Source organism: Protopterus annectens, chromosome 6.part0 (genome assembly GCF_019279795.1).
Source record: "Protopterus annectens isolate FY-2018-M chromosome 6.part0, PAN1.0, whole genome shotgun sequence".
Lineage (NCBI taxonomy): Eukaryota > Metazoa > Chordata > Ceratodontiformes > Protopteridae > Protopterus > Protopterus annectens.
In genome coordinates this window covers 223484505-223497960 of record NC_056737.1, presented here as the reverse complement: position 1 = coordinate 223497960, position 13456 = coordinate 223484505, and the positions used below count along the sequence as shown (strand labels likewise).

At 43.8% G+C, this 13456-nt stretch overlaps 1 protein-coding gene across 1 annotated transcript in view; it reads left to right on the top strand.

Annotated features, from left to right (window-relative positions):
- The window catches only part of PCNX1 (pecanex 1), a 3150868-nt gene that overhangs the window by 1160506 nt on the left and 1976906 nt on the right, over positions 1 to 13456 (top strand). The window lies entirely within an intron of this gene.

Here is a 13456-nt window from a genome sequence, read left to right as displayed (position 1 = left end):
CAGATGTCAAAGTAAAAATAATAATCTTGGATAAGTACATTGTGGGCTGTTCCAGTTAAGAATGACTTTTGAAACTGAAAATTGTCCATTTCATTTCAGAGAAACTTCAAAATCTGGATTAAAAAAAAAAAACTTGTTTTCTTGCTAAATTCATGTAATCAGACCATAAGAACAGGAACTAAAAATTAAAGTTAAGTACCTTAACCACCATCTGGTCATATCCAACTAGTAAGGATGGCAAAGTAGATTTTTGTCTTGTTGATTTCATGTTAATATTGCTTTTATTTTTTTTTAATCTGGATTGTACCTTAGACTGACCTGCATAAATTCATTTAACGGTTAACACTTGTAGCAGGATGACCATGTCTGTATAGTAGTGTGATGCACAAAACCATATATGAGAGTGCCTCCTGTCTGACTTTCAACTTTTTACATCAGTGTTATCCTGATGAGAGTACCCCTTTGTTGACTTTCCTTATCAGATTTTTGATGTAGTTTGTTCATGTTTAAAAAAGTTAATATTTGCATTTGTGTGGGAAACAGTTCTCCATCAAAGGCTTACACTCCTGCTGTCTTTTTGTTTAGGGCTTTAGCAGGATAAACCTAATTGCCCTTTCTTGCTAGGTTCAAGAGTAAGATGGTCAGTTGTAGGACCGAATTTCTCCAAATGAACCTAAAGTCAGGTAGGGCTAGACCTCAGATGTGACTGTGTCTACCAGTTCCCAAGCCATCATCTCAAAGAAATACAGAGAGACAAATGCCTTGAAGGAGAAGAATGTACAGGAGGGAGAAGACATTTCTGTGTATGACTTCCACTTTGTTTAAAGATTGCCAGTGTAAGTGAGGGTCTTTTGCAGTCATTTGTTCACCTGTTATTCCTTACTCCTCTGGCATGACCCCTCTGAAGGTCACCATGACATCATCCTAGTACTCACATTTTAACACCAGGCCATCAGTTTGGTTTGAAACCTCTAAGCACATCATGGTCTCCAATTCAGGGTGGTGGTGCCAAGTGTTGAGGGTGGGATCCCCTTAGTGATGGGGAAGAAATACCGAGGAACTGGATCAGGGCATCTACCCTCAAACCCAGAAGTCCAAAGTCTAAGAGGCAGGTATGTTTGCCTCAGTCAGTTATGTCAAGGTCCCTTACCTTGGCTATCCAGGTCTCACAAAGTGTGTAGTCAGGCTGGCTCAAGACTTTATGGATTTTATGAAGTGTAGACAAGTCATCCTAGAAAAGGAGACCTGTGCCAGGAGATTCACCTGAGGAAAGAAAAATTGACACTTTCACCAGGAAGATATTGATCCTTCAGAGCCAGAAGCTGAAGAGAGACATGCGTATATAGAACATCTTCCTCCTCAACCTTATGTAGACTGTGACTCTGAAGACACACACTCCTTAGCTTCACCGCTGAGAACTTATCCCTTTAGGGGATACACTTCATGGAATAAAGGCATCCTTCATTTCGGAGTCTAGGGAACTCTCTCTGGCTTAATCTAACTATACAGAGCTATTGAGTCTCCCTTTGATTAGTGGCTGTTCCTGCATTCTACAATATGTTGGATGATGTATTTAATGACCATTTCAACTTGATTCCCTTCTTCTTGCCCAATGACCACTTCTTAGGTGTGCTCAAGTCGTAGAAGCATCTCTGTAAAAACCCAGATGTGGATCCTGCTGTTTTATCTATGGAATCCTTCAAGTGATCATGAGGGCAAGCATCCAAGAGCTCCTTGCTAGATGATAGGAAGAGTAGACTCCTTGAGCTATTTGCCAAGAAAACATGCACTTCAGCCACCTTAGACATGAGAGCTCTTAACTCCCGTTTGATATTCCCATATACTTTGAGCCAGTGTGGGAACAAATAAAAACCAGGGCATTGGGATTACAGGATAAGAGCCTCCAGAGGGATACCCAGGAATTGTGCAGCATAGGCTTCCAGGTGTCCACATACTCATACAGATGTGGATATGATTCCTTGGCCATATCATACAGCTTGAACTACCAGGGGTTCATGACAAGAAGACATTCCTGACTGAAGATTCAGCTCCTGTCAGGGCAAGTTAAAGCAGAACTCCTAGTGGCACAGTTAGATAAGGAGTATCTATTTGGATCTCTAGCAGAGAAGGTGTTAGAGATTCTACAAAAAAGGGGAAATAAGGTGAAATCTGTTAAAGAACTATACCTTTTCCCATCTCCTAGATACAGCAGGATCTACCCCAGTAAATATTTATCTTTTCTGCTTAAACAAAAAATAAAAAAATAAAATACCAATGGGAGGAAAGGTCCAAATATCAAAGGAAGTGGTAAAATGAGTATTGTACTAGACCTGGGAGGTCTAAGGACCCAGCCCCATCCAGAGAACAGATTTTACTATATACAGCACTTCCCACCCTAACTCCCATCCCCGTCCCCTCCTAGGAGGAAGACTTACTTCCTCCTGCAGTCATTGGGAGCAGATCATTTGAGACAAATGGGTACTTCAAATTATATGAAAAGGTTATTCCCTTCAGTTTTGGAAAATTTCCCCTTTCCTAGACATCTCCACATCCCCCAAACAAAAACAATGGGAACTGATCTTTCACTCTTGAGGAACATGCTACAGCATGGTTCAGTCTAACCAGTCCTGCTAGAAGAGACAGCCAAAGTGTTCTACTCATACCTGCTCCTGATCTCCAACAATGAAGGAACCCACAAACCCATTTTGGATCTCTCAAGACTCAACAATTCCCTGGTAGTACTAAAATTTAAACAGCTTTTCTGTAAGAACACAAGAGTTTCCATTGTTTCCAGGGTATGTAATTACACTACCAGTTTTATGACTTAACATTTGACTTGTCTGCTACACACACAGCACTCTCCAAATGTTTGCCACCAGTCATTGCCTTTTGCAGAACCAGAAAGGTCCATGTTTATCTTTAATTGGGTGATTGGCTGCTTCTCCAGCTAAACAGCTTCTGACAGCCATGCAAATTAAGCTAGATTGCTTTCAGAAGGTAGAACTTAAACTCATTCTCCAGAAGTCACAGATTACTTCCAGCACCAAAACAGTCTTGATAAAAATTCCAAAAGTGGTGCACACCAAAGACTGTTAAAATGAAATATGAACAGACACAAACCACGGAAAATAAAATAATTTAATGTAATATAAATAAAATCACACAAAATATATTCCATAAACGCTTTCATCTTTCAAGGAGACTTCCTGGGGGCAGACCATGATGTGGACCAACAAAAACTCTACAAGAGGACAAAATCTTGTTTCTTTCGAATTACTTCATGGACCTTCACATCAAGCAAACTGTGACAATGTGAGGGATTGCCAGCTATGCCAGGAGAAGTAGGGCAATGGATGTGTAACATATGCCAGCATAGGTAGCTGGAGTTTTGTAATGAATTACATATCATTTGTATATCAAACTGATTTGTACAGGTGCTTGTGTTGAAAATGTATTTGTAAAGTTGCTTGGGTTAAAAAAAATGTACCAACAGTGGATCCTGCTGGACAGAAAAAGTGCATCTGTATGTCAGACTGTATTGGTAACTGTTGAAATTAATACATTGTAACAGAGGATACTGGAAGAAACCAGGTTAATCTCAGTCCAGCTAACTTTGAAAAATAAAACCAAAAAGTAGATGACTGTAGAAAAAATACTGTTCCACTGGTTGGAGCCAATTCCGTTAATGAAGTAAAAAACAACAGATCCAGTTAAACACAATGAGCGCTTTCGTCTGCAAGTAGGCAAACTTCATCAGATAAAATCCCACTAGTACAAAAGGCTTTATATATAGGTGTGTACCCAGAAACTTTTCCCATTCAATAATTCAATTAAACAATTTAAAATTTTGATGAAACAATTTAAATCAATTGAAATAAATTAACATACAAGAATACCTAAAATGATTAAGTCACACTTTGTTTAAAACTCAACAGAGTTGTTCCTTAGTTAAAGGTTACATAAAACTGTGTCAAATATTACTTAAAAATACTAAAATGCCGTAAGAGAATGATAGAAATGAAAATAAGTATAAATGTGAGTATAAGTATGTATAATTTAAGTATTATAAATATTTTAAAATTTTTGCATATAGTGTTTTGCATAAAGGCATAAAAAGGTTCGTTGTATAAAAAGTGATCGTTGTGTATAGAAAAAATATGTAGTGTGTGTAAATACTGGTTGTAATGTTCTGTCAATTGAAGATGAAAAGATGAAAGGTAAAAAGGTAAGAAGGTAAAAAGGTAAAATTACAAGTATGAATCCCTTCTGAAGTTTAGTAATACAGAGTTTGGGTGAAGAATGGATAAATAAGTAGATTTGAAGGGATTTAAACATAATTGGCTTTGCCTACTAAGATAGCTTTTATATTAATGTATTCGTTGAGTCCTGGGGGGATATTAGACCTAAGTCTCAGTTGCCATCTAATCTCTTTCTGTAACAGGACATTCTTGGCATCACCCCCTCTGAGTTCTATATCCACTACATCAATAATTCCAAACTTGAAAAGTGGAGGAAAGGGACAAGAGATGGTATGCTTGTATAGGGCGCTTGTATAGGGCACTGGTTTCTTTTTTGGTTTTAATGTCGTTTCTGTGTTCATATATCCTTTCTTTAAGTGGGCGTTCCGTTTTGCCCACGTAGAAACTAGGGCAATGGTCACAGGTTGCCAAGTAAACTACCATTTTGGTATAACAGTTGCCCTTACAAAATTTTACTGTACTCCCCAGGCCATTATTCAAGTTGATACTGTCTAGAATGTTGATGCATGAACACTGAACACATCTACCACAAGGGTGGGTACCCCTAACATGTCTGAAAGAGTTGTCCCTTCCTTCCAAAGTTCTCTTAAAATTGTTACCCACCCGGTGTATGAAGGTATTTGTCTTGAGTATAGGCCAGTTGTCCTGTAAAATCTTCTTGAAAATCAAGGAAAAGTTGTTGCGCTCAATAGAGCATCCAGAAAAATCCTTAGATTTTGGTTCTGATATGACTGTGGTAGAAATAGGATGGCCAAGTAAAAGTTTGTAGCGGGTACCCCATCCCTGATGTACTTCATCCAGTGTCTCTACTAACAACTCTCTGGGGTAACCACTCTCACAAAACATTTCGCCTAAAATAGAAAATTCCTCTAGGAGGTCATCAAAATCTGATGTCATCCTTGCCACTCTAACAGTTTGTCCTTTTACAATACTTTTTTTCTGAAAATAAGGATGTTGGCTGTTAAAATGGAGGTAACTGTTGCACCAAGTGGGTTTTCTGTATATCTTGGATTTAAAACCACTAGGGGTTTTAATGTGCATAATGTCCAAATAGCTAATACAATCACTGTTAGCTTGGTAAGTGAAGGACAGGAAAGATGTAGAACCATTGATATAAAGAATAAATTCATCTAACTCTTTCTGGGTCCCTTCCCAAATGACAAAAATGTCATCCAGAAATCTAAAATAAGCTTTTATTTTTGTAATAAATGCACTCTGAAAAATGTATAGGGTTTCCCATTCTAGTAGGACCAGGTTTGCATAAATGGGGGCGCAGGCTGCCCCCATAGCAACTCCACTCACTTGTTTGTAGAAATCACCTTCAAAAGTGATAAAATTATTGTCCAAAACTGTTTCCATTAATTCTAGTAACAGAAGCTTCCTGTCCAGTGTTAAATCTGAATGTTTGTGAATGCTTGATGTTAAGTTGTCAATCTCACCTTCATTCTTGCTTGATGGGTTCGGAGCCGATCCTCGGCTCTGACTTGGCACTTGCTAAGCTCGAGAGTCACTTTTACCAGCTCGAGGCAGCCCCATATCCCATGATGCAAGGCGGTAAGTACCCAGATCTCGTTTGCCGCTTCGCTGATGAGGTCCTCCTTTTGCCAGCTCCTGGTAAGTGTTTATATTTAAACTTCTAGTCGCCCCAATCAGAGAAAATCTACTTTTCTGTAGAATTCTAACATTTTTAGTTAATTGTAGGACCTTTTCTGACTAACTTTATTTTTCCTTCTTCATATTTTTAGTCAGGCCTTTCTTTCCCTCCCATCCCCCCCCCCCTGTCAGGGTGTGTGTGTGTGTGAGGTTTTTACTTCTTATTCCTTAACAGTAGTTGTCTGATTCGGGACTGTGTGTGTACTGTTTGTGGATACAATAATGTCCAAAGAGCAGAGGGTCTCAGGCTTCAAGAAGTGTGACTCGTGCTGTCAGAAGATGTCTCTGACAGACGGTCACACTTCTTGTTTATACTGCCTGGGACCTCTCCACCTGCAGGACTCCTGTGCAATTTGTCACTCTTTTAGCCAGAGAGTCCTGCAGGAAAGAAGAAATAAGCTTATTTTTAAGGGGTCTCCTTAAACCGGAGGGCTCCCTGGCCAAATCGGCTCCGGGAAAGCCTTCTAAGACTACTAAGGCCCAGGCTTCTGTGTCTAAGCCTTCGGCCTTGGCTCCGGCTGGATGGCTATCGGTGCCGATACTGTTACTGTCACTTTGGTGTCGGCTCCGACTGGCTCCGACCACCATGTGGCTCAGGCTTCGGTGTCGGCTCTGACTGGCTCCGACACCATTGTTTCCTTGCCTGTATCGGCTCCGGCTGGAGCCGATAAATCTGGACCTACACTCGGAGCCAAAAAGTTATCGGCTCCGTCTGGTTCCGTGGGGTCTTCGGCTCCGATGGTTCCTTCGAGGAAGAGGTCCAGGTCTCCCTCTTTGGAACCGATACTGTCGGCTCCGGCCTCACCTCTTCTTTCGGAGCGGAGCCATCGGAGCCGATCATCGAGGTCTTCCAGGTTGTCAGACCATGATTTAGAGAGGGTGGTAAGCAGATTGTTAAAATCACAGGCACTAGCCCAAATGCTTCATAGTCCATCTCAACAGACGACTATTAGTCCACACCCTCTTCAAATTCCTCCTTCGACTCTACCCCAGAGTTTGGAGCTGGAGACTACAGGAATAGTTACTGCTATGGCTGAAGGCCAGATACCCCCCCCCCCCTTCTGTGCCTTCAGCATCTACTCTTATCTCCTGCTCGAGACCTTCCTTGGAGGGATTCGGTGGCCGGGCTTCCCTGGTCTGCTCCGAGGGGGTGAGTGGCATTGGACCCTTGTCCTACCCCGCTCTTCCCCTTGGAGCTTCGGCCTTGCTGAGCTCGGCTCCGACATCTTCCTCGGAGCCTTCCCTTTCGGTGGGCCCGGGAGTCCCAGTTTCTTCGGAACGGGTTCTCTCGGATCTCCCTGGGAGGGGAGCCTTCGAGGTGATGAGGAGTGTGCTGGCCCCTGGGCTCAGTCAGCAGTCTATTCCTTTAGCTCCTCCCTCTACTGTGCCTGTTGATATCTCTTCCCACTCTCTTTCGCCCGGACCGAGAGATCCACCACCTCAGGTTTCCCCACTGGGAGGAACCCCCTCTTCCGAGGTTTCTCCTGATCCGTCAGCAGATCCTCCGCGCAAGAGGACTTATAAGAGGAAGCACCTAGACTCCCCTGAGTCTATTACTTCGGATACCGACTTAGATGAGTCGGAGGGGTCCCCAAGATCCCCCTCTGAGGATGTCTCCTTTTCAGACATCCTATAACTCCTGAAACAGAGGGGAAACTGGCCCACCATAAATCCCTCCGATGATGAGACGGTATACCTAGAGGCGTTTGGTTCTCGACCCTCCACCTCCTGGGTGTCTCCGCCTTTTGACCCCCTCATGCAGGTTATCGCTCGAAAGGCTTGGGGCTTCTCCTGACTCCGTACAGCTAGTTCCCAGGAGGCCTTCTAAATTTATTACGGCCCCTTCCGAACAGCAATTCCTTACAAAAGGTGTCCCGGTTGATGCCATGGTGGTGGCGGCCACCACTAAAAAGGAACTTGCAGATCCTTCCGTACCAGTCCATCCTCCTAACAAAGATTCCAGGACCATGGACAGGTATGGTAAGCGGATGTTTTCCTCAGCGACCTTTGCCATGCGTTCGCTGAACTATTTGTGTCACTTCACCAGACTCCAAAGGGACATCCTTAAGGAACTAGGTGAAGTAGTACAGGATCCTACAGCTCAGGGGGCACAAGACAAGATTGCTTCTCAGCTAGGAATCCTTAACTCCATAACCAACTCCTCCATGCGGCTGATTTCTTATGCAGCAGATGGAGCGAGTAGAGCCGCAGGCACAGGAGTGGCTCTGAGACGTCAATCCTGGATGCGGCTCTGTAATTTTGCTGATCCCTTCAAGGCGTCCTTCACAAACTCTCCCTTTGATGGGTCAACTTTGTTTGGTCCTCAAGTGAAGGATACATTGACCAGGTGTGAGCAGGACGGCAAGACTCTTTCTGCCGTAGGGGTCCGTTTTTCCACCCCTTCTAGACCTTACCCCAAAGGACAGAAGGGTGGAAAGATGTGGTTCCACAAATCCCAAGGAGTCACGCCCGGATACACGTGGTCAGTTTACCCCTAGAGGCAGAGGGGGTAATAATAACAGGCCGGCCCTAGAGGCAGAGGGGTCCACGGAACCAGGGAAGCAGAGAGTCTCTCTCTGACAAGCCCTTCCAGCATCCCTGAGGTGTTGCCCGACTGTCCATCCTTGGAGGCAGTCGGGGGAAGATTATCGCTGTACCCACAAGCCTGGCTTTCCCTCTCACAAGACAGATGGGTACAGTCAATCATATCCGAGGGTTACAAAATTCCTTCGAGGAAAGTCCTTCAATCACAAAAATTCCCTTCCAGATGTGCCACCCGGTCTAAGGAAATCGCAAAGTTAGAAGTATCAAAGCTTCTACACAAAAGGGCCATTCAGCCAGTTACAACAGACCATTCAGAGCCCGGAATCTACTCAAGGTTCTTTTTGGTCCCCAAAAAGACGGGAGATTGGAGACCAATATTGGATCTCAGCAGACTCAACAAGTCTGTGAAAAAGACGAGATTTCGAATGGTCACACTTCAGTCAATTTTGCCCTTCCTGGGCAAAGACAACTGGATGTGCTCAGTAGACCTTCAGGATGCGTACTATCGCATAAAGATTCACAGACGCTCCAGAAGGTTTCTCCGCTTTCGGCTGGGATCCAGTCATTTTTAATTCAGAGCCCTGCCCTTTGGTCTCACTACAGTCCCCAGAGTGTTCACCAAATGTATGGCAGTGGTCACGGCTCACCTGAGACGTCAAGGATTCCAGGTGTTTCCGTATCTCGACGACTGGCTCCTTTCAGCCACCACCAGGCATCAACTTCTCCAAGCCAGGGATTACACCCTAAATCTCTGCACTCAGTTAGGAATTTCGATCAACTACGAAAAATCCTCCTTGTTGCCCTGCCAGTCTATTACTTTTATAGGTGCAAATTTAGACACTGTTCGGATGTCAGCAACCCTCACAGACCAAAGGATTTCAGATATCCAAAGTCACGTGCGGATCATCCTCGCCAGCAAAAAGGTACAAGCCAGACTGGTCCTGAAAGTGCTGGGTCTAATGGCAGCGGCCATTACCCTTCTTCCCTTGGCCCGCTTCTACATGCGTCTTCTTCAATGGATGTTGTTCACCCAGTGGTCTTACCAACAACTTCCCATGCGTCACCAAATCCTGGTGACACAAGCTTGCAAAAACCACCTATCCTGGTGGATTTCTTCTCCCCAGATTCATCAGGGCAGACCCTTTGTATCCCCGGCCCCGGTAGCCACAGTCACTACGGACGCCTCCCTGATCGGGTGGGGGGGGTCATTATCAGGGCAGGATGGTTCATGGGACGTGGCAACCGTTCGAATACCACCTGCACATAAATGTCCTAGAGATGAGAGCAGTGCTTTTAACGTTGCAAGCCCTCAACGACTTTCTTCCCTTGGGAACAATTGCAGTTCACACGGACAACATGTCTGTAGTATGGTATATCAACAAACAGGGCGGAACCAAGTCCTACCCCTTGTGTCGAGAAGCTCTCAGACTTTGGCAATGGGCGATCTCCTCTCATCGGTTTCTGGTAGCAACGCATATCCCTGGGAAAACCAACATTTTAGCGGACAGATTGAGCAGAGCTATTCTCATGCCTCACGAGTGGTCTCTCAAACAATCTATAGTGGAGGAGATTTTTCTAGAATGGGGCCGCCCATGTTGCGATCTTTTTGCTACTCCCCAAAACAGCAAATGCCCAGACTTCTTCTCTCTCTTCCCACTGCCAGGCCACCCCCCCAGAGACGCTCTTACCCAGGATTGGCCCCAGGGACTTCTTTATGCTTTTCCATTGATTCCACAAGTACTCCAGAAAGCCACCGTTTTGAGAGCCAAAATGATTCTCATTGCCCCCTATTGGCCTCGACAAATTTGGTTTCCGTTCCTCCATCATCACCTGTTGGTGCAGCCGTGGCATCTGGACCCAGTGCCAGACCTTCTGATCCACCAATCGGGTCACCTGCATCAGTCTATTCCTTCTCTCAACCTCACAGCTTGGTTGCTCCACTTCCTTCCCTAGCCAGGCTTCCTATGATCTGTAACCCGGTTAGGGATATTATAGTGGCTTCTCTTAAGTCCTCTACTAGAAGGATTTATACCAGCAAGTGGAAACGCTTCTCTTGTTGGGCAAAATCAAAGAATATAGATCCCTTTACTGCCCTTGTTCATGCAGTTTTGGATTTTTTAGCGGAAATCTTTCACTCGGGCTCTTCATCTTCCACGGTTAAAGTTCAGTTGGCTGCTATCTCGAACTTTCATGTCGGGTTTGCAGATCACAACATTATGTCCCACAGGCTTTGTAGAGCCTTTCTAAAAGGGATTTTTCTCCTTAAACCTCCTGTCAGGAGTCCTCCTCCTCAGTGGGACCTAAATCTAGTGCTGACATCCTTAATTCTTCCTCCCTTTGAGCCAGCTGTTTCATGTTCTCTGAAGTTTCTTTCATGGAAAACACTCTTCCTTGTCGCTATTACCTCGGCCAGGAGAGTGTCAGAACTTCATGCCCTTTCTGTTCGTCCCCCTTATTTGGTCTTCCACAAGGACAGGGTATCCTTGAGAACTAATCCATCCTTTTTGCCTAAAGTGGCTTCAAAAACTAATTTGAACCAATCTGTTGATCTCCCTGTGTTTTTCCCTAATTACTCCAACAGATCGGAACAAAAATTACATTATCTTGATGTTCACCGCCAACTCAGATATTATTTGGACAGAACAATACAATTCAGGAAATCTGATCAGCTCTTTCTTTCTTATGCTGAAAATAAGAAAGGCCTTCCTGTTTCCAAAGTGACCGTATCTAGATGGCTTTCTTCCACCATCTCCGAAATCTATCAGCTCAGGGGCAAACAGCTGTGCTCAAAACCAAAAGCACATTCCACCAGAAGTTTAGCCACTTCCACAGCCTTTCAGGCTAGACTCCCTGTAGACACTGTTTGTGCAGCAGCCACTTGGGCCACTCCTCATACCTTTGTTTCTCATTACAAATTGAATTTGGCCTCCAGGGATAGAGCCAGTTTTGGTTCTACGGTTCTCAAGAGTCTGTTCCATTGAGCCACCCAGGATAGAGGTGCTAGGGACGCGGTCCCATCAAGCAAGAATGAAGGCGAGATTGACAACTTAACATTGAGAAGTTATGTACCTACCATAACGTTCCATGTTAGTTGTCTTCTCGCCTTCTTTCTTGCACTCCCTCCTACCCCTTGCCTGGACAGACCTTGTTCTCCTTTGTCTGGAAGATTGCTTCTTTAGGCACCAGTTAGTTACCTGGTTCCCTTTTCAGCTCTTCCTTAGGGTAATTGCTTTCTTTCCTCAGTGGAAAGTTTTTTTTCTGTGCTAGGTGTGTCTCCATATAGGTACAAACGAGATCTGGGTACTTACCGCCTTGCATCATGGGATATGGGGCTGCCTCGAGCTGGTAAAAGTGACTCTCGAGCTTAGCAAGTGCCGAGTCGGAGCCGAGGATCGGCTCTGAACCCATCAAGCAAGAAAGAAGGCGAGAGAAGACAACTAACATGGAACGTTATGGTAGGTACATAACTTCTCATTTCAAACAATTCAAACCCTTCCTTCCTGGGGATACAAGAAAATAGGTCTTTCACATCGATGGTAATAAAGAGACTATCTTTTGACCAAAGGTGATTGTTAATCCTTCCTAAAAAGTCCCATGAATCCTTGATAAGATGTTCCTGTTGGTTGACTATCTTGTTAAAGTTCTGGTCTATGAAAACAGCAAGTGGGTGGGTCTTGGATCCCCTGGCTGAGACAATAGGTCTGAATGGAGGTTGAACGATGTTTTTGTAAATTTTAGGTATCCCAAAAAAGCCAGGGATGGTAGGGTGAGTTTGTTGGAGAAAATAATAAGTAGTCGGATTAATACGCTGTTCTACCAAGTATTCTTCAAGAAGAGAATTTATTCTAGTGTAGGCAATCTGAATCTCATTGTAGGAAGCCAAACAGTATGTATTATCCTGTGCCAAGATTTTGTTTAAGGCACTTTTGTAATCCGTTTGAATGAAAATAACCAGACCCCCACCCTTGTCTGGTTCCATAAAACGTAAATGTTTATTGTGTTTTAAATCCTCCATTAGTCTGGCTTCATCCTGTTTCAAATTATAGTTATGCTTGAAACCATTTACATTTTTACCATAAGAGTCATATATTTCTTTGGTGACAACATTCTCAAAGATGTTGAGAAGTGGGTGGAGAGGAGGGTTGAATGCACTCCTTCTGGTGACACTGTAATTGTCTCTGTTTCCAGCTGACTTCTCGGAACCCTCTTTGTTGTGAATTATTCTAAGATTTAACTTCCTGAGATATAGTTTGAGGTCTATTAAAATTTGAGCCAAGTCCCCTTTGAAGCTTTTAACAAATTTGAATCCTTTGGAAAACAAGTTAGTGTCTTTTGTCGAGTTTTAAATTGGTATAATTGTATATCTTGTACCCTTGGTATTCTGAAACTATTCTATTAGGGTGTATGATAATGGAATCTATCTGTCCCTGTTCCCCCTGTTGTTCCAACCCTGGTTTTTCAAATGAAAATTGGAATGGGAATCTAGAGTGGGTGCAGTCTGAGTTTTGTTGGCTAGACGCTCCGACCTCCGTGGTCCTAAAAAAACTTAATTCGGTTCCTGAAAGGAGTCTAGCTCATCAAGTGACCGTGAATGAGGTACAAAAGGGTCCCTGGTGTAATTTCTGTCTGCAGGACTCTCTGGCTAAAAGAGTGACAAATTGCACAGGAGTCCTGCAGGTGGAGAGGTCCCAGGCAGTATAAACAAGAAGTGTGACCGTCTGTCAGAGACATCTTCTGACAGCACAAGTCACACTTCTTGAAGCCTGAGACCCTCTGCTCTTTGGACATTATTGTATCCACAAACAGTACACACACAGTCCCGAATCAGACAACTACTGTTAAGGAATAAGAAGTAAAAACCTCACACACACACACACACACACACACACACCCTGACAGGGGGGGGGGGGGTGGGAGGGAAAGAAAGGCCTGACTAAAAATATGAAGAAGGAAAAATAAAGTTAGTCAGAAAAGGTCCTACAATTAACTAAAAATGATAG